Source organism: Canis lupus, chromosome 7 (genome assembly GCF_048164855.1).
Source record: "Canis lupus baileyi chromosome 7, mCanLup2.hap1, whole genome shotgun sequence".
NCBI classification, from domain to species: Eukaryota; Metazoa; Chordata; class Mammalia; order Carnivora; family Canidae; genus Canis; species Canis lupus.
The window spans coordinates 47,672,038-47,695,540 of NC_132844.1; positions in this window are offsets into that span (position 1 = coordinate 47,672,038).

Consider the following 23,503-nt stretch of genomic DNA (forward strand, 5'->3'; position numbering starts at 1 on the left):
ACCTTGTCCCATTGACTTTAAGAACTAGACATTTTGAGGGCCTGTCCCTCAAGAGGAAGTCTTAAGAGCTGGGATGCTAGATGTTGAATCCAAACACTTTCCTCCTCAGGGATAAACTGGAAGTTGAGTTCCCTCCAGATTGTATGTTGCTGTGCCAGGGATAGTGTTTATGGCAAGGACGCCTCAACATTTCCTACCTGTCAGTGTGGGGTTTTCTTGTTTGTAGAAGGGTAGAAATCACTTAGCTAGTTTCCAGATTTCTTACAGAGTAAATAGTTTGCCCTAAAATAGTGCAGCTATAGAATCAGTACATCTATAGGAGATGAGTTCAGGGACCTCATATATCACCATTTTGTGTTTTTTTGTTTGTTTTTGTTTTATTTATTTTGTTTGTTTTTGTTTTATTTATTCATAGAGACACAGAGAGAGAGAGAGGCAGAGACACAGGCAGAGGGAGAAGTGGGCTCCATGCAGGGAGCCCGACATGGGACTCGATCCTGGGTCTTCGGAATCACACCCCGGGCCGCAGGCGCGCTAAACTGCTGCGCCACTGGGGCTGCCCATATATTGCCATTTTAAACTGGAATTCTCAGTTCTAACCCCTAGCCTTGAGCAATATCCATTCCTATTTGCATTGTGGTAATCTGTTTCTAGCCTAAACTGTCACCTAGAGCCTGAAAAGCCAAGCACAGCTTACGGTAGATGCATGGGTCTTGGGGAGACAAAAATTAGAGTTCAGAGCATTCCTGAAAATAATATTCTTGGTAAACACCCAAGGATTTCAGCTGGGACTCCTGAAAGGCTATACCTTAAGAAAATGTGTAAAGAGAAGAATAGAATATCTGTTGCAAAGACCAAAACTATGCCTTCAGTTACCTCAATCCCTGGATTGAGATATACTGGATATATTCCTGCCAAGTTGCCTGACAGAAACAAATATAAATCATTTCTGAAGGAGACAAATTATCTCTGCAATTCTTCCCACACTATTCTGACATTCAATCAAAAATTATGATGCAAACTTGAAGACTATCAAAAACCAAGGAAAAATCAAACAATACATATAGCCCACAGGCAATACCGATATTGGAATTAAATAGAAGCTTTAAAATAACTATGAAAGTTAATTTTTAAATTGATAATTAGATGGAAAATCTTTTTTTAAATTTAAATTTATTTCTTATTGGTGTTCAATTTGCCAACATATAGAATAACACCCAGTGCTCATCCCGTCAAATGTCCACCTCAGTGCCCATCACCCAGTCACCCCCAACCCCCGCCCACCTCCCCTTCCACCACCCCTAGTTTGTTTCCCAGAGTTAGGAGTCTTTCATGTTCTGTCTCCCTTTCTGATATTTCCCACTCATTTTTTCTCCTTTCCCCTTTATTCCCTTTCACTATTTTTTATATTCCTAGATGGAAAATCTTAATAAAGAACTCGAAGTCATACTCATATCTTCCAAGGCCATTTCCTATACAAACATTTATCCAAAGGATAGATCTTACAAACTATAGAAATGTCGTAGAGAATTATTCCCTAACAAAAATATCCCCACTAAAAAACAAAGAGTAAAAAAGATAATCTCAGAAGTAGAGACAAAATGGTGTTGAGGTAATATTTGAAGAGATAATGGCTAAGCATTTTCTAAAACTGAAGGCAGTGTTTTGTATTACAGAAGTTCCACACACCTGCAACTGAATTACAAAAGAAAACCACTCTGTATATACCATAATCTAACTGTTGGAAATTAAAGAAAAAGGTAAAAGCTTAAATGCAGCAAGAAACAAGATACCTATCTGCTTGGGAGGATGGCAGAGTAAGAGGATCTCAAGCTCACCCAATCCATTGACCTAGGTAACAGTCACATCACTGCAACAAACCCAGGGAATGACCTGAAGACTAGCAGATCAGACTCTTCACAGCTAATCATGCAATGGAAGCCACATCAAAAATAGTAGGAAAGGTGAGGACTCAATTGGGAGAACCAAACTCCCAGTAAGACTAACTACAAATAGGAGGGACACTACAAGCTCAGAGAAAGGAGAAGAATAGACCCCATCCCAGGCACCCCAGACATGATGGATCTGCACTAGGAAGAGGATTCCCCATAACCTTTGGTTTTGAGAAATCAAAGGAGCTTAACTTCACAATATTTTACAACCAGCAGGGCTTAAAAAAATGAAAGTGGACTCAACTCTGGGAGAACCAAAAGGTGGTAGGAAACTGAGTACCTACCTTTAAAGAGCTAGCATAACAACCCTGCCTAGATACAACATAGAAGCAGCAGTCTGAAAATCCCCAGAGTGTACGCAAGGATTTATTTACTAATCTCAGAATGGTGCTGGAGTGGCAGGGATGTTTAGGAGATTTCTTCAACAAAAAGGAGCTGGTGAGTGCCATTTCTCCCCTCCTCCCACCATCCCACTCCAGCTTTGATACCTGGACAACTGCAGGAACCAATGCAAACACTCACCACATAGCTTGTTAACATCATATGCCCTACCCCCATGTTCTCCTGTAGACTTGCCTCATCCAACCTGCCCCACTCAGCCAAAGTCCTTTCAAATTGGTGCAGGATGCATTTCATTTTACAGGCAGCCTTGAAAGTGACTAGCACTACTCCAAAGTGAGTCTTGACCTGGGGAGAGGGAAAGATAACCACACACACCAGTTCAAATGTAGGCCTAGTAGTAGGCTGCAGGCAGAAATCTGACCTGACTGCTGACCTTGTCCACCAACAAAAATTCACAGGGGCAACACAAGGAAAGAACCCTGCATTTTAGGAGAATGATGTCTTCTCTGACTGCAGGCCCTGCCCACCAACTAAAGGCTCTCAGGGGACAATTCAGGGACAATACCCTATAGTTTGATGTGACTGCATCCCTGGCAAATGAGCTGACAGCAGGCATATGGTCTGACCCAATCACAGGCCCAAGGCAGCCACAGACTAGACATGTAACAGCACAAGGACCAAACCCTCCCCACAGCCAGCAAAAGGGGCCATTGCAGCCAATTGAACTGAAGCCAAATGCATCTCAACCACAATAGTACAGTACACCCAAAACACATAGAAGATACTCCTAAGGTGCATGGTTCTGGTGAGCAGGAAGCATTTCACTAGAGGGCACTATAGGATTTCTTCTTTATGAGACTACTACTTTCAAGATCAGGAGATGTAACTGACTTTCCTAATACATAGAAACAAATATAGAAAGTTAGACAGACCAAAGAGACAGAGGAATTTATCCCAAATGAAAGAACAAGACAAAATTACGGCAAAAGGACTAAATGAAATGGAGATAAACAATATGCCTGCTAGATAATTCAAAGTAAAAGTCCCAAAGATACTTACTGGTGGACTTGAGAAAAGAGTAGAGGATTTCAGTGAGAACTTCAACGAAGAGAAAATATTTAAAAAGAACTAATCAGAGGTGAAAAACTCAATAACTGAAATTAAAAATACACTAGAAGGAATCAATAGTAGACAAGAGAGAGCAGAAAAACAGATCAAATATGCTGGAAAACAGAGAAATGGAAAACAACCAAGCTTAACAGCCAAAAGAAGAAGAAAAAAAGGAAAAATGAGAACAAGTTTAGGAAAATCAGCAACATCATCAAGCATACTAATATTCACATTATTGGGACTGCAGAAGAGAGAGAAAAAAATGCAGAAAATTTATTAGAAGAAATAATAGCTGAAAACTTCCCTAATCTGGGGAAGGAAACAGAAATCCGGACCCAGGAGTCACACCCAACTCCTAATAAAATTAACCCATGGAATCGAGTGTGTCACCAAGACATACAGTAATTAAAATGGCAAAAAGTATTGATAAAGAGAATTTTAAAAGGAACAAGAGAAAAGAAAACAGTTATATACAAGAGAAACCCCATAAGGCTATCAACTGATTTTTCGGCAGAAATATTGCAGGCCGGAAGAGAGTGGCATGATATATTCAAAGTGCTGAAAGAAAAAAACCTGCATCCAAGAATACTCTATCCAACAAGGCTATCATTCAGAATTAAAAGAGAGATAAAGACAAACAAAAATTAAAAGAATTTATCACCACTAAACTAGTCTTACATGAAACATTAAAGGGAATTCCTTGAGTAGAAAAACAAAAAGTTCATACTCAGAAGTAAGAAAATTAAAAAAGGAAAAGATTTCACAGGTAGATACAAACATAATAAAAGTGGTATATTAATCACTTATAAAACGAGTACAGAGATTAAAACACAAAAGCATTAAAATCAATTATATCTGTAAAAATCAGTCAAGGAATTCACAAATTAAAAAATGTAAAGTATGACATCATATACATAAAATAAGAAGGGAGAAGTAAAACTAGTGCTTTTACAACAGATCCAAACTTAAGCAACCATCAACTCAATATAGACTGCTATATGTATAAGATATTATAAAGGAGCCCAATGGCAACCACAAATCAAAAATTTGTAATATATTTGCCAAGAATAAAGAGAAAGCAATTCAAGAATATTACTAAAGAAAGCCATAAAACCAGAGGGGAAGAGAGCAGAGAAAGCAGTAGAGAAAAACAACAAAAAACAAGCAGAAAACAAGTAACAAAAAAGACAACAAGCACCTACCTATCAATAATTACTTTGAATTTAAAAGGACTAAATGCTCCAAACAAAAGATATAGTGACTGAATAGATAAGAAAGCAAGACTTATTTATATACTCCCTACAAGACACTCTAGACTTAAAGACACATGCAGATTGAAAGTGAAGGGATGGAAAGACTTTACCATACAAATGAAAGGAAAAAGAAAGCTGAGGTAGCAATGCTTATATCAGACTAAAAAACAAAGACTTTAACAAGAGACAAAGAAAGAAACTACATAATGATAAAGGGATCAATCCAACAATAGGAGGTAATAACTGTAAATACTTATAACCCAACATGGGAGCACCTAAATACATAAAGTATTAATAGACACTGAAGAAGAAATTGACAGCAATAAAAGAATGCTAGGGGACTTGAACACCCTACATATATCAATGGATAGATTATCCAAACAGAAAATCAACAAGGAAACAGTGGCTTTCAATGACACATTGGGCAAGTTGGACCTAATATATGTATTCAGAAAATTCCATCCTAAAACAGCAGGATACACATTCTTTTCAAGCATATATGGAATTTTCTTCTGAATGGATCACATATTAAGCCATAAAACAAGTCTCAACAAATTTAAAAAGATTGAAATCACACCATGTATCTTTTCCAACCACAATGCTATGAAACTAAAAAGCAAGCAAAAACAACAACAATGTGAAAAGAACATACATATATGGAAGCTAAATAATATGCTACTAAACAATGAATGAGTCAGCAATGAAATCAAAGAGGAAATCAAGAAATACATGGAGACAAATGATGATGAAAACAAAATGGTCCAAGATCATTGGGATGCAGCAAAACACCCGTGACAGGGAAGATTATAGTTTACAGGCCTACCTCAAAAAGTAAGAAAAATCTCAAACAACAAAAGCTTATACCTGAAGGAACTATAGAAAGAGGAAGAAACAAAGCTCAAAGCCAGTAGGAGAAATTAAATAATAAAGACTAGAGCAGAAATAAATCCAGATAAAAACACAATAGAACAGATCAATGAAACCAGGAAACCGGTACTTTGAAAAGATCAACAAAATTAATGAACTTTTAACCAGACTCTTCAAAAGAAAAAAGAGACAGCAGACTCAAATAAATAAATCAGAAGTGAAAGAGAAGAAATAACGAACACCATAGAACTATAAAGGGATTATAAAAGAATATTATAAAAAATGATATGCCAACAAATGAGATAACCTAGAAAAATGGATAGATTCCTAGAAACATGCAATCCTACATAACTGAATTAGAAATAAATAGAAAATTTGAACACACTGATTACAAACAATGAAATTGAACCAATAATAAAGAAACTACTAAGGAAGAAGAGTTCAGGACCAGAGAGCTTCATAGTTGAATTCTATCAGATATTTAAAGAATTAATTATCCATTATTCAAAAACTATCCCATAAAAATAGAAGAGGAAGGAAAGCTCCCAAATTCATTTGGTAAGGCCAACATTGACACCAAAACCAGACAAAGACACTACAAAAAAGAAAAGTACAGGCCATTATCCCCAATGAACATAGATGCAAAAAAAATCTTCAAAACAAATACCAAAAAAAAAAAACAAAAAACAAAAAAAAAACCCAAATACCATTAAACCATATTTAGCAATATTAAAAGAATTATTCACCATAGCCAAGTGGAATTTATTCCAGGGATATAAGAAAAATTTAATATTCACAAATCCATCAATATGGTACACTAGCTCAACAAAATGAAGGATAAAAATCATAAAATCTTCTCAACAGATATAGAAAAAGCATTTCACTAAACTCAACATCTGATCATGATCAAAATTCAACAAAGTGGATTTAGAGGAAGCATATCTCAAAATAATAAAGGCCATATGAAAAACCCAAAGCTAACATCACACTCAATGGGGAAAAACAGAGCTTTTCCTCTAAGATCAGGAACAAGACAAGTAAGTCCACTCACATTATTCAACTTTTATTCAACATAGTACTCAAAGTCCTAGCCATAACAATCAGACAAGAAAAAAAATAATAAAAGCATTCAAATTGTTAAGGAAAAAGCCAAACTGTCACAATTTGTAGATGACATGGTAGTATACATAGAAAATCCTAGAACTCCACCAAGAAACTATTAGAAGTAATAAATGAATTCATTAAAGTTGCAGGACACAAATTAATACACATAAATTGGTTGCATTACTATATATTATTAACAAAGCAGAAAAAATAAGAAAGCAATCCCATTTATAATTGCATCAAAAGAATAAAATACCTGGGAATAAATTTAATCAAGAAGGTGAAAGACTTGTACTCTGAAAACTAATGAAAAAAATTGAAGACCTTTATTCTGGAGTACCTAGATGGCTCAGTCAATTAGGCAACCAACTCTTAGTTTCAACTCAGGTCATCATCTCATGGGTTGTGAGATTGAGCCCCACATCAGGATCTATACTCAGGAGGGAGTCTGCTTGAGAATTCTCTCCCCATCCTTCTCTCTGCCCCTCTCCCCACTCTCCCTCTCTAAAATAAATAAAAATCTTTTTAAAAAATTGAAGACCACACGAATGGAAAGATATTCTATGTTCATGGTTTGAAAAAAATAATATTTTTAATGTTCATACTACCCAAAGCAATCTACAGAATCAATGAAATTCCTATCAAAATACCAGCATCATTTTTCACAGGACTGGAACAAATAATGCTAAAATTTTTATGGAGCCACAAGGAGACCCCAAATAGCCAAAGCAATCTTGAGAAAAAGAGAACAAAACTGGAGGCATCATAATCCCAGATTTTAAGATCTACTGCAAAGCTATGGTAATAAAAACAGTATAGGAAAAGAATAAAATAAAATAAAATAAATAAAATAAAATAAAATAAAATAAAATAAAATAAAATAAAAACAGTATAGGAATGGCACCAAAATAGACCCATAAATCAATAGAACAGAACAGTGTTCAAACCCAAGGGCATATACTCGATTAATCTGGCAAAGGAGGCAAGAATATGCAACGGGAAAAAGACAATCTCTTTAACAAATGGTGTTGGTAAAACTAGACAGCTACATGCATGATAAACTGGACAATTCTTATACCATACGTATACAAAAATAAACTCATATGGATTAAAGGCTTAAATGTGACCTCTCCCTCATATCATACTCAAAAATCAAGTCTATGGGATCCCTGGGTGGCGCAGCAGTTTGGCGCCTGCCTTTGGCCCAGGGCCCGATCCTGGAGACCCGGGATTGAATCCCACATCGGGCTCCCGGTGCATGGAGCCTGCTTCTCCCTCTGCCTGTGTCTCTGCCTCTCTCTCTCTCTCTCTCTCTCTCTCTCTGTGACTATCATAAATAAATAAAAAAAAATTTTTAAATAAAAAAAAAAAGTCTAGATGGATTGTAGATTTAAGTGTAATATGTAAAATGATAAAGTTTCTGGAAGATAGCATTGGAGAATATGCAAAGAGGTCTTTAAGCTGAACATAAAATGCATTAGCCATAAAAAATAAATTGGACTACATTAAAATTAAGAACTTTTGCTTAAGTCCTTTGCTGCTATCCATCATGATTTTTCTGCATTAAAAGCACATTTCAGGGGCACCTGGGTGGCTCAGCAGTTGAGTGTCTGCCTTTGGCTCAGAGAGTGATCCCAGGATCCAGGGATTGAGCCCCCTCCCTCTGCCTATGTCTCTGTCTCTGTCTCTGTCTCTGTCTCTGTGTCTCTCATGAATAAATAAATAAAATCTTTAAAAAACAAAACAACAACAAAAAAGCACATTTCATGTGTATTCAACCCCTAGTAAAGTTGAATGAAACTTACAAAATGAATATTGTTGTCTCTTTAAATGGTCTGTTTTCAAAGACCGTGTTGCACGAACATACTTGTTTGATGAAATGCAGAATTTACACATACACTGAAAATGATTTTTAATCTCATACTTTAGAAAGATTTATTTAGAATTATGGTTTGACATAGTCTTTGGGTATTGGAATGCAGATCTGCAACATATCTTTTACATTTATTTTTAAATTGTTTTTTGTGTTGTTTTTTGGTTGTGAAAAGTTGAATTTTTCTGTTGCCTTCATTTTCATCTTGTGGTTTGTGTTTTAATGACCTTACATTAAAAAAAAAAAAACTTTTGTTTATCAAATACTCCATTAGGAGAAAAAAAGAAAATAAAGTGTTTGGAAAATATAAAAACCTATAAGTCAGTAAGAAAAATACAGAACCCAATATTCAGAATAGATAAAGGATATGACTCTTCATAAAAGAATTTATCCAAAGGGTGCTACACAACCGAAAAGGTGCTTAATCTCATCAGAACTAAGGAAGCAAATTCAAGACATATGCCAAATCACTACCACGCAATCACTAGAACGACTAAACAAAAGCAAAACAGAAATACCTAACATAATAATTGACATTATAAAGAGTTGGCAAGAACATGGAGCAATAGGAATTGTTTGTGTAAACAAATTGGTACAATTTCTATATTGTATATATTTTTGTATTAATATATTGTAAAATAATCATATATTATTGTAATATAATATTGTATATATAGTATATACATTTCTAACTATATATTGCTACACAATAATTTACTGAAACTTAACTATATATTGCTACACAATAAATTACTGAAAATTTAGGACCTGGAATCTAGACATTTATTATCTTATAATTCCTGTGGATCAAGCATATAGGAGTCAATTAGCTAGGAAGTTCTGATTCAGGGTCTCCAAAAAAAGCAGTAATATAATGTTATATGAAATAACAAGTCCTGGCACATAAGAGCACATAATACATATAAAAGTTCAAATAAAAAACTAGTCTATGGTGTTAGTAGGCCAGAAAAATAATAATAAGTGATTATAGTTGGAGAGGAAGGGAGCTAGTGACTGGAAGGTAGCATTTGGGAGCCTTCTGGAATGCTGGTAGTTTTTAGTTTCTTAATCTGAATTGTGTTATATCAGTGAGTTCACTTTGTGCAAGTTTGTACATTAATTTTTGGTGCATTTTCTGTATATATTTTATATTCAATTACAAACCATATTAATAAAAGAGGAAGCATGTCAAAGCATGAAACTAATATAGTAGAAGGATAATGAAGTGAAATGGGATAAAATTACCAGAACAAGGGTGCCTGGGTGACTCAGTTAAGCATCCAACTGTTGACTTCAGCTCAGGTCCTGATCTCAGAACTGTGAGATCAAGCTCCACATCAGGCTCCACACTCAGCAGGGAGCCTGGTTGAAAATCTTTAAAAAAAAAAAATTACCAGAACAATTTTAATAGCATAACAGCTAAAATACATTAAATATCATACATTCTTATTAAAATGAGCAAAAAAACTATTAGAAGGTAGGGGAGTTCCTAACAAAGTTCTGAGAGCTGGAATGGCCTCCTCAATGCCAAGGGCCCTGTAGAGGTGTTAATGGAGGGTGTAGAAATAGAGGGATAGATAAGAAACACCTTTATCCAACTGTACCCCCACTAACATCCTCCTATAACTCCATTTCTCTCATCCCCATGGCTCTGCTTTTCCCAAAGTATCTGAAATCACAGTGAGAAAATTTTCAGAAAGCTATTTGGTCATAGAAAATTTGCCAAGTCACATTAACTTTATATATTCATTGGCACAAGTTATGTTTGATTTGAGCTTCAAGCTGATAAGAAAAAGAAGTCTTGAAATAGTTTAATCAAAATTCTAGGATTTATGAACATGTAAAGATCATTAGATCACAGGAAAGTCTATGAATTAAATTTTTATCAGATATAATGGTTAGAAAGGAAATAAAATAAAACTGAGTAATGGGACAAATTATAAAAATTAGACTAATTGGCTAGCAATTGATGAAATTTAAGTTTTCTTGTTCTATAGTGTAAAAATAAAAAGAAAATGACATTTGTGCATACTTAATTGAATTAACGTATAATGTTACAAAGAACCTCATGATTTCAGCTGTTTCCTAATATATGTGTAAGCAGAAGGTGAAAATGGATTTTAATTGACTAAGAATTCTGTCACTTTTGCATTTAAAGCAAAGAAGAGAAGTGAGATGAGGAACAGATAAGTACAATGATTACCCACAAAATTTAATCTAAAGGGATCATGAGTGGAATGTGCTGGTTGACTTTTTGATGTTTAAACTTTGACAATTTTAAGTTTTCATTTCATTATTGAAAAGAAATATTATCCAAACTTATGAAACTACCATCATTTTGTGATTGACAAGAGAAGGATTTTTGTTGTTGTTGTCTTCAGAAACAAATTGCTTGGTTGAGAGAGAGAGAAACGGGTGGTAGTCTGGTCTCTTATGTGATTTATTTTGGGATGTTTCCTCCATTATATCTGTCTTCTCTGAATGAACGACTTTGAAGATGAACAACCATTCAATGAGATCTTGTCCCAGTACCTCTTATTTATTTCTCACAAACCTATTTGATAAAAAGGTGGTGGAGACATTAGAGGACATATGTGAGTAGGCATCCTTGTCTTGTCATCCATCCTAGAGGAAAAGCTTTTAGCTTTTCACCATTGAATATGACGTTAGCTATGGGTCTGCATATATGTGGCCTTTGTTATATTGAAGTATGTTCCCTACTATATCCACTTTGTTAAAATGTTTTATCATAAATGAATGTTGAATTTTGTCAGATCCTTTTTCTGCATTTATTAAGATAACTATATGATTTTTTTTACCTTTATTTTGTTAATATGGTGTATGATATTGAGTGACTTCCAGAGGTTGCATCCCTGTGTCGGAGGAACTTACTCTCTAAAATAAATCCTGCTTGATCATGGTACATGATTCTTTTAACATATTGTTAAATTTTGTCAGCTAATAATTTGAGAATTACTGCATCTGTATTTATCAGGGATATTGGCCTATAATTTTATTTTCTTATAGTGTCCTTGCCTGGTCTTAGTATCAGGATAATGCTGGCTTTGTAAAATGAATTTGGAAGTGTATTCATCTCTTCTAACTTTTGGAACAGTTTTAGAAGAGTTGGTATTAATTCTTCTTTTAATGTTTGGTAAAGGCTAGCAGTGAAACCATCTGGTCCTGGACTTTTGTTTGTTGGGGAGGTTTTTGATACCAATTTAGTCTCCTTACTAGTAATTAGTCTGTTCAAATTTCCTATTTCTTCCTGATTGATTCCTGGTAGGTTATAAATTTCTAGAAATGTGTTTCTTTCTTTAGATTATGGAATTTATTGGCATATAGTTGTTTATAATAATCTCTTATCCTTTGCATTTATGTGGTATCTGTTGTAACATCTCCGGTTTCATTTTTGGTTTTATTCATTTTAATACTTTCTCTTTTTTCTTAGTCTAGCTAAAGTTTTATCAATCTTTATCTTTTCTATTGTCTTTTTATTCTTTATTTTATTTCTGCTCCTATCTTTGTGATTTCTTTCTTGCTACCAATTGTGGTCTTTGTTTGTTCTTTTTCTAGCTCCTCAAGGTGAAAAGTTAGGTTGTTTGACATTTTTCTTGTTTCATAATGTAAGCTTTTATGACTATGAAATTCCCACTTAGAACTGCTCTTGCTGCATTTTGATATTTTTGTCCATTTGTTTCCATTTTCATTTGTCTTAAGGTTTTTATTGATTCTCTTTTGGTTTCTTCTTTGACCCACTATGGTTTTTCAGTAGCATGTTGTTTAATCTCCACCTATTTGTGAATTATCATTTTTGTTCTTATAACTGATTTCTAAATTTATACTATTGCGGTTGAAATGTTCTGTAAATGTCTGTTAAGTCCATCTGGTGTAATGTGTCATTTAAGTTCAATGTTTCCATATTGATTTTCTGTCTGGATGATTATGCATTGGTGAAATGTGAGTATTAAAGTCCCCTATTATTATATTATCTGTTCCTCCCTTTAGGTCTGCTAATATTTGCTTTACATATTTAGGTGTTCCAATGTTGGGCACATAAATATTTATAAATGTTATATCCTCTTGCTGGATAGAACTTATTATTATGTAAGGCTCTTCTTTGTCTCTTATTACAGTCTTGCACTTAAAATCTAATTTATCTGAAATAAAGGTAGCTACTCCAACTTTCTTTTGGTTTTAAATCCATGGAATATCTTTGTCCATACCTTTATTTTTTGTCTGTATCTTCTTTTTGTTTTTTTAACCATTCAATCATTCTATATCTTTTTATTATAGAATTTAGCCCATTTACACTGAAGTAATTGGTATATATGTATTCATTGCTATTTTGTTAGCTGTTTTCCAGCTGTCTTGTAATTCCTCTGTTCCTTTCTTCTTCTCTTGATCCCAATTCCTTGGTAATTTGATAATTTTACGTAATTATATGCTTAGACTCCTATCTCTTTATCTTTTGTATATTTACTATAAGTCTTTTTGCTCTGTGGTTACAATGAGGCTTATATAAAACAACTTATTTTATAAGTCTATTTTAAGTTGATGAGAACTTATCTTTGAATTCCTTCTAAAACTCTACCCCTCAGACTACAGCATGAAGATGAACCACTAAGCATTTTTCACAGAATGACTGGGTGACTCAGTCGGTTGCTTCCAGGTTTGCCCTGAGGGTGGTAGCCAGTTGAGAGTTTGACTTCATTTATAAGTCCTGTGGGATCATTGAGCAGAAGCCCTGCTAGACCCAGGGACTCTAGAGGGTCTCCTGGGTAGAGCCACAAACATCAGGCACCAGATGTGTGTATGAGCTTCCTTTTAGGAGATAACTGAAGCAAAGCAGAGGGAGGGTGCAAAGATGATAACTGCCAGCCTTTATCTCCAAAGAAGATTTTAGCAGGTCCCTGACATGTGGTAAATTAGATGCCTGCCCCTTAGGTTGATCCTTTAAGATAAGCAAATTAGATTCTTCTACAGAAAGTCTAGGTGCTTTCATTTGGCTGTGGCTGCACAGGTCCTAGGGCAGGTGAATCTGCATGTGTTTACTCTTTACTGTTTCTCAAGTCGCTGTAGTTTTGTGGGTCTTGTGGATGCAAGCTATGTTGGCTTTCAAAGCTAGATGAAAGCCTCATCTCCCCCATATGTCTTCCCTCATGATTAAAACCTTTTCATCCCATAATGTTGTGTCATTAACTCCCAGATATTCACATACATTTAAATGTTTATCTCACTCATTTCTATTGTAGCTGCTTCTTTACAGAAATAAAAGAATTCAAGATGCAAATAGTTCTGCTGGGAAGCCCCAATCCTATAAAGAATTTTGAGTGAATTTCCTAGTCTTTTTTGAATGGAATCCAGATTAGAAGTGTTCATTATATTCCTGGCACCATGATTTCATTTTAAATTAAGCAAATATATATTTAGTTGATAAGATTAAGCAAATATATTTCTCCCTTTTAATGTTACTTATAAACTGGTATTTTAACTGGGTTAATTATATTATCTCTAGGAATCCTTATTTTAAGGGTACAGGTCTTAAGAGTAAGGGTGTATGGTATGGGCTCCAAATCCTTTGCTCTTCAGGTTGAAATATGGAGTTTTGAGTTCCTTCCATATTGTGTATTGCTATCCTGGGAGTAGAAGTTTATGGCAAGATCATGTCTCAATTTCTCCTACCTACTTCAGTGTGGGTTTTTTCTCATTTGTCTGATATGCAGGAGTTGTTTGGCTAGTTGTTTTTTTTCTGGTGGGGGGTGGGGTCGCTCAGAGGAAATTGTTCCATAAGTAGCTATAGATTTTGTGTGTCCATGGGAGAATATAGGTTCAGTATCTTCCCACGTTGTCATATTGAACCAGAAACCCTAAATTTTCCTTTTCTAATTATTTGTTGCTAATATGTAAAACTATAAGTAATTAGTATATTGACCCTACTAATGTCACTTATTTATTCCAGTTATATTTCTAAAGATTTCATAGAATTTTCTATATACATAATCATCTCAGTGAACAAAGACAATTTTCTTTCTTCTTTTTCAAATTAAATGGCTTCATTTGTTTTTTCTTGCCTTGCCGCATTAGCTAAGACCCCCAGTATAATGTTGAAAGAGAAATGGTCTTTCACAATCAAGTATGATGTTGCCTCTAAGATTTTCATAGCTGCCTTTTAACAGGTTAATGAAGTTCTTTTCTGTTGCATCTTTACTGAGAGGTGTGTATATATATATATATATATATATATATATATATATATATATATCATGAACAGATGTTGAATTTTGTCTACATGTATTGAAGTGATTGAAGTGATTATATGTTTTTTTTCTTTTATTTTGTTAGCATGTTGAACTACATTAGTTAATTATTGAATGTTAATCTGACTTTGCAATCTTAGTATTAACCCCATTTGGTCATGATATATTGTCCTTTTTATTTTATTTATTTATATATTTATTTATTTTTAAAGGTTTTATTTATTTTTTCATGAGAGACACACAGAGAGAGAGAGAAGCAGAGGGAGAAGCAGGCTCCATGCAGGGAGCCTGATGTGGGACTCAATCCCGGGTCTCTAGGATCACATCCTGGGCCAAAGGCCACCAGCACTAAACCACTGAGCCACCTGGGCTGCCCTATATTGTCCTTTTTATATATTGCTTAATTTTAGTTGCAGATTTTTGCTTCTATCCATGAGGGATATTGGTTTGTCATTTTCTTGTAATGTCATCGGTTTTTTCATTAGGGCAGTGCTAATCTTGTAACATTAGTTAGGAAGTGTTCTGTCCTCCATTTGTTTTTGAAAAAAATCTCTGTAGTATTGATATTTTTTTCAATACTGAATAGAATGTATTAGTGAAACCATTGGGTCTATGCTTTTGAGGGAAAATTTCAAGTTAAAAATTTCATTTTATATTTATAAAGGGCTATTCAGGTAGTCTATTTCTTTTTGAGTCAGTTTTTATAATTTTTATTCTTCAAAGGAGCAAAATTTTGCCCCTTTCATCTATGTGAAATTTTGTGGAACTATGGCTCATATGTCAAATCTGGACCTTTCAGGCCAATCTAGCCATACCCATTTCCTCATGTGTTACCTGTTTGCTTTTGCACTATAATAACAGAGTTGCATAGTTGCAAAAGAGAAGATTGGAGCAAAAGCAATAAATATGTACTATATTGGATTAGAGATTTAATTAGGACACCTCTAAAATCTCTGCCATTAGGTAGGCTTCGAAGGAGGAAACACACAAGCAGATTAGTGGTGGGTTGTATTTTCCCAGTGTTAACCTACTCTCTAGTCTCCATTTGCCTACCCTGCATCTATTCCCACAACCTCCTTAAACATGGCACTCCCTTATCTACATGATGAAGTACAGTTGCCCATAGTTACATGTACGAGGTCCTCTATGACCTGACCCCTGCCTACCTCTCCAGTCCCATCTATTGACATTCACCCTCTATTCTATGACCCAACCTTGTGATTTAGCCATTCCAAACACGCTTGCCCTGCACATTCACTATGCTCTCTCATGCCTTGCTATTCCTGCTGGGAACACCCTTCCATTCCTTGCCCTGCTAACTACTATTTCTCCTCTATGGTTCAGATTGGGTACACATTCTTTCAGCTTTCTCTGATGAACCAATATAGGTCCATTGCCCCTTTTAGGCCATTTGACATATTTCCATCACTGTACTTCTTGTATTTATAATCATCCATTTACATATATTCCCCTTCATTGGACTATAAAATTCTTGAGGGCAGGAACTATGTCATTTTCATATTTGAATCCTTAATAATTAGGATTGTCTCTAGTTCTTAGAATGGGGCGTGACAAAAAATAAAACAAACAAAACCCAAAAACCCTTAAAGAGTCTCCTAGTTCTGTCATGGTGGATGGTTCTATGGTGAACCTAGAAATGCAGGGCTGAATTGAAAAATCCATCATGCATTTATTAGCAGTGTTATTTCACTACCTTGTCATCGATGTTCAAAAACAGCAGTATAATTGAGGGCTCAGGGGAAATACAGAAGCTTTATATATAGACATAGTCTACAGCTTTTGATAAGGTTCTACGATGATAATTCTTGGAGAAAATAAAATGTCATAAAGCAATGGACAAAAAGAGTTTGTGAGATAGATAGCAAATCCAATAACAGGAAATAGCATCACTTTGGGCAGGAAGGTCAGATGAAGTAGGAAGATAATTTCCTGGAGGTGACAAGATCTCCATAGAGTCACCAAGCTAATTTAATTGCCTGCAATGCCAATTATGGTGAAGAGCCTCAGACTGGGGCGGTACCTCCTTGTCAGGAACTCAGTGTTCAAAAGAAGGCCAGCTGCTTTGGGTAAATAAGTGATTACCAGAACGTAAGTTAGATACATTCATGAAAAACACTAATTCTTTGAGCCAACAAAGACCCTTTGAGACCCTCTCCCAAGTAATGTTTTGCGTCCTCCAAAGGGCCTAACAACCAAACTGACACACCTGTTCAAAATGAAACTTTCACACCCTGTGGTTCTATCTGTGTGTTGAAAGGGAGACAAACCAAATGAAGTCCTTGAAATAATTTCCCCATCTTACAAATGATTGTCAGAGGGGATATTTGCCATTTTTTCTTTGGATTGCCCATTTTCTATAGGGAACGCTGTCTTTCCAGTTCCAGCCTTGCCTGCCTCTCCATCAACCTTCTCTTTCCCTCCCTTTGCCAACATTGGAAAAGAAGTTAACAAATGGATCTAATTACCATGGTGGTTTGAGGCTTCTCAACTTTTTTTTCCCTTCCAGCTGTAAAGATGTCCTCAGACTGAACTTCACATTCAGAACTGCTGTCAAACTCTCACTTTAATGGGCACTTAAATTTAATGTCAAGCTGATGCCTGTGGAAGACCTTGATTAAATTTGCAAACAGTAGACTCTAACCAAGCCAGAACTTTAGAGTTGTCTCGTTTTGCCTTTGAAGCTTAAATCCCAGAAGTTTTCTTTCCTTTGCAAAGAATTACAGAAGTTTGCTTGCAAAGACTCTATCAGTAAGACAGCAAAGTGTAACAAACAAAACACTGTGAATGTTTTTAGAGAGAGAAGAAATCCCCCAGCTTATTAAAATTCTATATGAATTAAAGATTTTTCCCATTGCTTTATTTTGCTCCCTCTCATTCAAAATCCATAACTATTCACTTTTATGACTCTATAATATAAGCAGTCCTAAAAAGTTTATTTAAAATCTTCTTAGTGTTCTTTTATGCACATTGTAATTAAGAGTTTTATACTGTGGGGGCACAGTGAGAAGCACTGTGGAGAAACTACATGAAAGAAATACGATAGAATCTCCACTAACAATGTCATCGTTTCAACCAGCTACAAATTTCCAACCTGTCTCTTTCTTCGGTTTCTTCTTTTTTTTTTTTTTTTTTTTTTTGTCTTTGATAATCATACAGCCTCTCCTCTTTCTGAAGAGGTAATAAAAAAGACTAGAAATTAAAAGATCTAGAAGACTAGTATTCTTTTTCATTGGCTACTGTTTTGAAAAGAGGCTGCTGGCTTTCATTTTTCTTTGGGGTTCTTCCTGCATCATCCAATTCAAACAGGTCTGCTTTCAAAGAAAACAAATCAAAATTGTCAAGACCCGTGAAGCATGAAAAATAAATTGCTTTTTCCAACTCCAAAAAGCACCAGAAAGGCATTAATTTCTATCTTCTTCTATAAACCTCTAACCCCATTCCTTTAATCTATAGACTTCACAAAATATTTATGTATTCTTCTGTATAATACCTGACAGGAGATCAAACCATATTACAAAGAAATTGAACTTGTAATACAACTAATATTTAAACTAGTGTTATTTTGGAATTTGACTAGACATATATAAAACATTCAAGTAGGATGACAAATTCTTGGGGCTGCCAGTATAAATAAATAGTCAACAAAGACATATCTACTGTGCTGTTAATGACTCTGTCCTTTTACTTAGAGGGAGCACAGGTTTCATAAAAGAAGGAGAACATGAGCCAATAGAAAAAGATAGTCTTGCAAAATGTTGCCAGATATGAAATATCCTGTCATGAGATTTCTCATCAAACTCAGCAATGAGATTCCTTCTAATATTTCTGGTTTTTTAAATACAACTGGATCTACATTCTACGCTTGGCTTTCTAAAGCTAACTTAATTCTATGGTTAAAACAGCCCCATGTAGCACTTATTCTTAACATTAAAATAAATAAGACCTCATGGTTTTGCAGTTCATGGATAAAGTGGTAGGCAGTCATCAGATTCCTGTTGAGAACAGGAATCTGTTCTAAGATTCTTTATATATATATATTCTTTAATATATATAGATGGTAAAAGGAATGGTAGGTGGTTTCAGAAGGGAGAGATTTATAGAGGTAATTTGTAGTGGAATAATACTACTTTCTGAACCAAGTAATCATAATTCACAAAGACAAGTAAAGGTTCAGATAGCATCTCATTTAATGATATGTTACTAATATTCTGAGAAATCTTCGCTCCGCAGCTTAAAATAAAAACTCAACAGACATTTTTAGGTTCTGGTGATCTGATGCTGTTTAAAACGTTTTTCATATTGCCATAGCTTTTCACAGAATTTAAAATGTGGTGCTTCTAACAGTGCGGTTTTCTGAATACAATGTCCTCTTTTCAATTTAGTCAGTATCTGATATGATTCAAGAAGATAAAGGAAAGTACCTCTCTTCATGAGGAAGAGAAAAATGAAATAAAATGGTATTTTTATATAATCCAAGGTAATAGGTGAGGAAGGGTTACATTTCAACCTGGGCCTCCCTTTTAAGAGCTCCAGATCCTCTGGGTAGGTGAGTAGAGACCACAGGGAGGAACTACGTTAGTTAGATAAAGACTTTTATAAGGACACTGCTTCACAGCACAGAAAGTGTGTTACCTGCTTCCAAAGGCACGCAAAGAGAGCAGGGCATTACTCTAGATGTCTGTAATTAGCCACAACATTTACCATATTCCATTGTTGGCACCGAATGGAGGGGGTTACTATGAATATCAGAATATTCATTACTGAAGTTAGTGAACTTACCAAACCTATTTGTGAATTCATAGCAACCATAGAAGCAGCAGGAAGGTGGAGGATGGCATGAAGAAATAATTCAGACTTTTCTCACAACCTTCTTACTTTAGTAATTGTCTATTCTTTATTAGCCTGTACCCAGAGTGAGTGGAAAATCACAACAGATAAGGACTACCATCATTTTTCATAACAAAACCTTTCTTTTCATTAATAATATAACTGACTATCAGAGAAGGACAAACATATGGTCTCATTCATTTGGGGAATATAAAAAATAGTGACAGGAATTATAGGGGAAAGGAGAGAAAATAAGTGGGAAATATCAGAGCGGGTGACAGAACATGAGAGCCTCCTAACTCTGGGAAATGAACAAGGGGTGGTGGAAGGGGAGGTGGGGGGGAGGATGGGGTGAGTGGGTGACGGGCACTGAGAGGGGCACTTGACAGGATGAGCACTGGGTGTTATACTATATGTTGGCAAATCGAACTCCAATAAAAAATATACAAAAAATAATATTGACTATACCAATTCTGTTTCTCTTAATTCCCAATTCACAATTCATTTCAATGGTTTGTTTTCACTCAAATAGGCAAAGGTTCTCCTTGCTGATGTGGGGTAACCACAAATGGCCAACTCAAGGAAAAAGGAAGGAAGAAAATTAGTTTTAAAATCTTCATTGCTATGTGATAAGCACTGGGTTTTACACACAACTGATGAATTATTAAACTCTACATCTGAAACTAATGATGTACTATATGTTGGCTAATTGAATTTAAATTTAAAAAATCTTCATTGGTGATGGGCAATATATTGGATACTCCAAAATACCTTTAAACACTGAGTTAGTGTCTGATTTATTATGATAATGACACTTTTTATACTGTTTTGATTAAAGTATAGTAGACATAAAATATTATTTTCAGGTATACAACATAGCAATTCAACAATTCTATACATTACTTAGTGCTTACCACAATAAATGCGATTGCTGCATGTCACCATACGGATTTATTACAATATTATTGATAATATTTCCTATGCTGTACTTTTTATTCCTATAACTTATTTATTTTATAACTGGAAGTTTGTACCTCATAATCCCCTTTACCTACTTCACCCATCCCCTCACCTAGCTCCCTTTCCAGAACCACCAGTTCTTTCTTTGTATTTATGAGTCACTTTTGGTTTTTGTTCATTTGTTTTGTTTTTTAGATTCCACATATAAATGATATATATTTGTTTCTGGGGACTCCTGGGTGGCTAAGCGGTTGGGTGCCTGCCTTCAGCTCAGGTCATAATCCTGGGATCCAGGATCGAGTCCCACATCAGGGTCCCTGTGGGGCGCCTGCTTCTCCCTCTGCCTTTGTCTCTGCCTCTCTCTCTCTCAGTCTGTGTCTCTCATGAATAAATAAATAAATTTAAAAAAAGAATCTTATATTTGTTTCTGTCTCAATTATTTCACTTAATATCCTCTAGAACCATCCATGTTGTTGCAAATGACAAGATTTCATTCTTTTTATGGCTAATGTTCCATTGACTAAATATATACACCGTATCCTCTTTATTCAGCTATCAGACACTTAAATTTCTTCTGTTATCTTGGCTATTGTAAATAATGCTGCAATAACCTTTTATTGGACATGTCCTCAGTAAATATCTTCTTCCATTCAGTAGGTTACCTTTTGGTTTGTTGATGGAGTTTCCTTTACTGTGCAAAACCTTTTAAATTTGATGTAGTTCCAATCATTTATTTTTGCTTTTGTCTCCCTTGCCTGAGGAGACACATCAAGAAAAATATTGTTGAGACCAATGTCCAAAAGATTACAGCATAAGTTTTTGTTGTTTTTGTTTAGGTCATGTCTCACATTTAGGTCTTCAATCTATTTTGAGCTTATTTTTGTGTAAGGTGTAAAACAAGTGGTCCACTTCCATTCTTTTGCACGTAGCTGTGTAGTTTTTCCAACACCTTTTACTAACGACACACTTTTCACCATTGTATATTCTTCCCTCCTTTGTCATAAATTAATTGATGATATAAGGGTGGATTTAATTTTGGGCTTTCTGTTTTATTGATCTATGGATCTGTTTTTGTGCCAGTACAATACTGTTTTGATTACTGTAGCTTTGTAGTATAGTTTGAAATCTGGGATGTAGTACTGCCAACTTTGTTCTTCCTTCTCAAGATTACTCTGGCTATTTTCGGTCCTTTGTGGTTCCAGGCAAATTTTAGGATTAACTGCTCTGGTTCTATAGAAAAATATGATTGGTATTTGCACTAAATCTGTAGATTGCTTTGGGTATGGTGGACGTTTTAACAATATTAATTCTTTCTATCCTTGAACATGGTATATCTTCACATTTATTTGTGCCATTTTCAATTTAGTTCATCATTGTCTTATAGTTTTCAGAGTAGTTTTTTCACTTGGTCAAATTTATACCTAAATATTTTGTACTCTTTGATGCAATTGTAAATGAGATTATTTTCTTAAGTTTTCTTTCTGCTTCTTCGTTATTAGTGTATATAAATGCAACCAATTTCTGTGTATTTATTTTGTATCCTTCAACTTTACTGAATTCATTTATTACTTCTAATAGTTCTTATAGAGTCTTTAGGACTTTTTTTATATAGTATCATGTCATCTGCAAATAGTGACAATTTTAATTCTTCCTTTCTAATTTCAATGTTTTTATTTCTTTTTCTTATCTGACTGCTATGGGTAGGACTTCCAGTATTATGTTGAATAAAAGTGGTGAAAGTAGATATCCATGTCTTTTTCCTAATTTTAGAATGAAGACTTTATGATTTTCAGTATTGAGTATAATGTTACCTGTGGGTTTTTCATACATGACCTTTATTATGTTCAGGTATGTTCTCTCTAAAGCCACTTAGTTGAGAGTTTTAATCATGAATGTATGTTGAATTCTTGTCAAATGCTTTTCTGCATCTATTGAGATCACATATGATATTTATTCTTCATTTTGTTAAGGTAGTATATCATGTTGAGTGAGTTTTTCCAGACACTAAATCACCCTTGCATTCCTGGAAAGAAAGTGATCCCTAATGTATTGTCAAATTTGGTATGCTAATATTTTGTTGACGATTTTTGTATGGGGAGGCAGGGCAAGATGGAGGAAGAGTAGGGTCCCCAAGTCACCTGTCCCCACCAACTTAGCTAGATAACTTTCAAATCATCCTGAAAACCTACGAATTCGGTCTGAGATTTAAAGAGAGAACAGCTGGAACACTACAGAGAGAAGAGTTCGCACTTCTATCAAGGTAAGAAGTGGGGAAAAAATAAATAAAAAAGCATCCAAGGGGAGGGGCCCCCACGAGGAGCCAGGCTAAGGGGGGTGGCGAGAGCCTCCAGGACAGGAAAGCCCAGTCCCGGAGAAGCAGGAACTTTACGAATCTTCCCAGACAAAAAGGCGCTCGGACAGAAAGGCGCTCACAGGGAGCTCGGGCAGGATCCCAGGAGGGGCAGGGATGCCTTCAGGCTCCCAGGGACACTAACAGAGGACCTGCGCCCCAGGGGACAGCGTGCCACACACTGCGCAAGGCGGGGCCCCAGGAGCACCTCCAGCCAGCTGGGGCTGCGGCTCCCTGCAGGGAGGGGACTGAGTGGCTTCCGGAGCAGAATCCCAGCAGCGCAGGCCCTGGAGCCCAGGGCGCCGGGGTACACAGCCCAAAATCCGGCGCTCCCCCAGGGGATATGCGGTGGCTGGGAGGACACAGGACAGCGAGGATGCTCTTGCCGCTGGGCAGCCCTGGCGCCGTGCAGATTGGCGCCCCCGGAGCATCCAGGCCCCTGCGGACTGGGAGCTGCCATAGTTACTGCGGGAGCTGACTCCAGGGCTGAAGAGCTGGCCGCAGCCACTGTTGCTGTTCCTCCTGGAGTCGCCCTGTGCCTGGGACTGAGCAGGGCCACCAGGGAGCAGGGGCCTCAAGGGGTA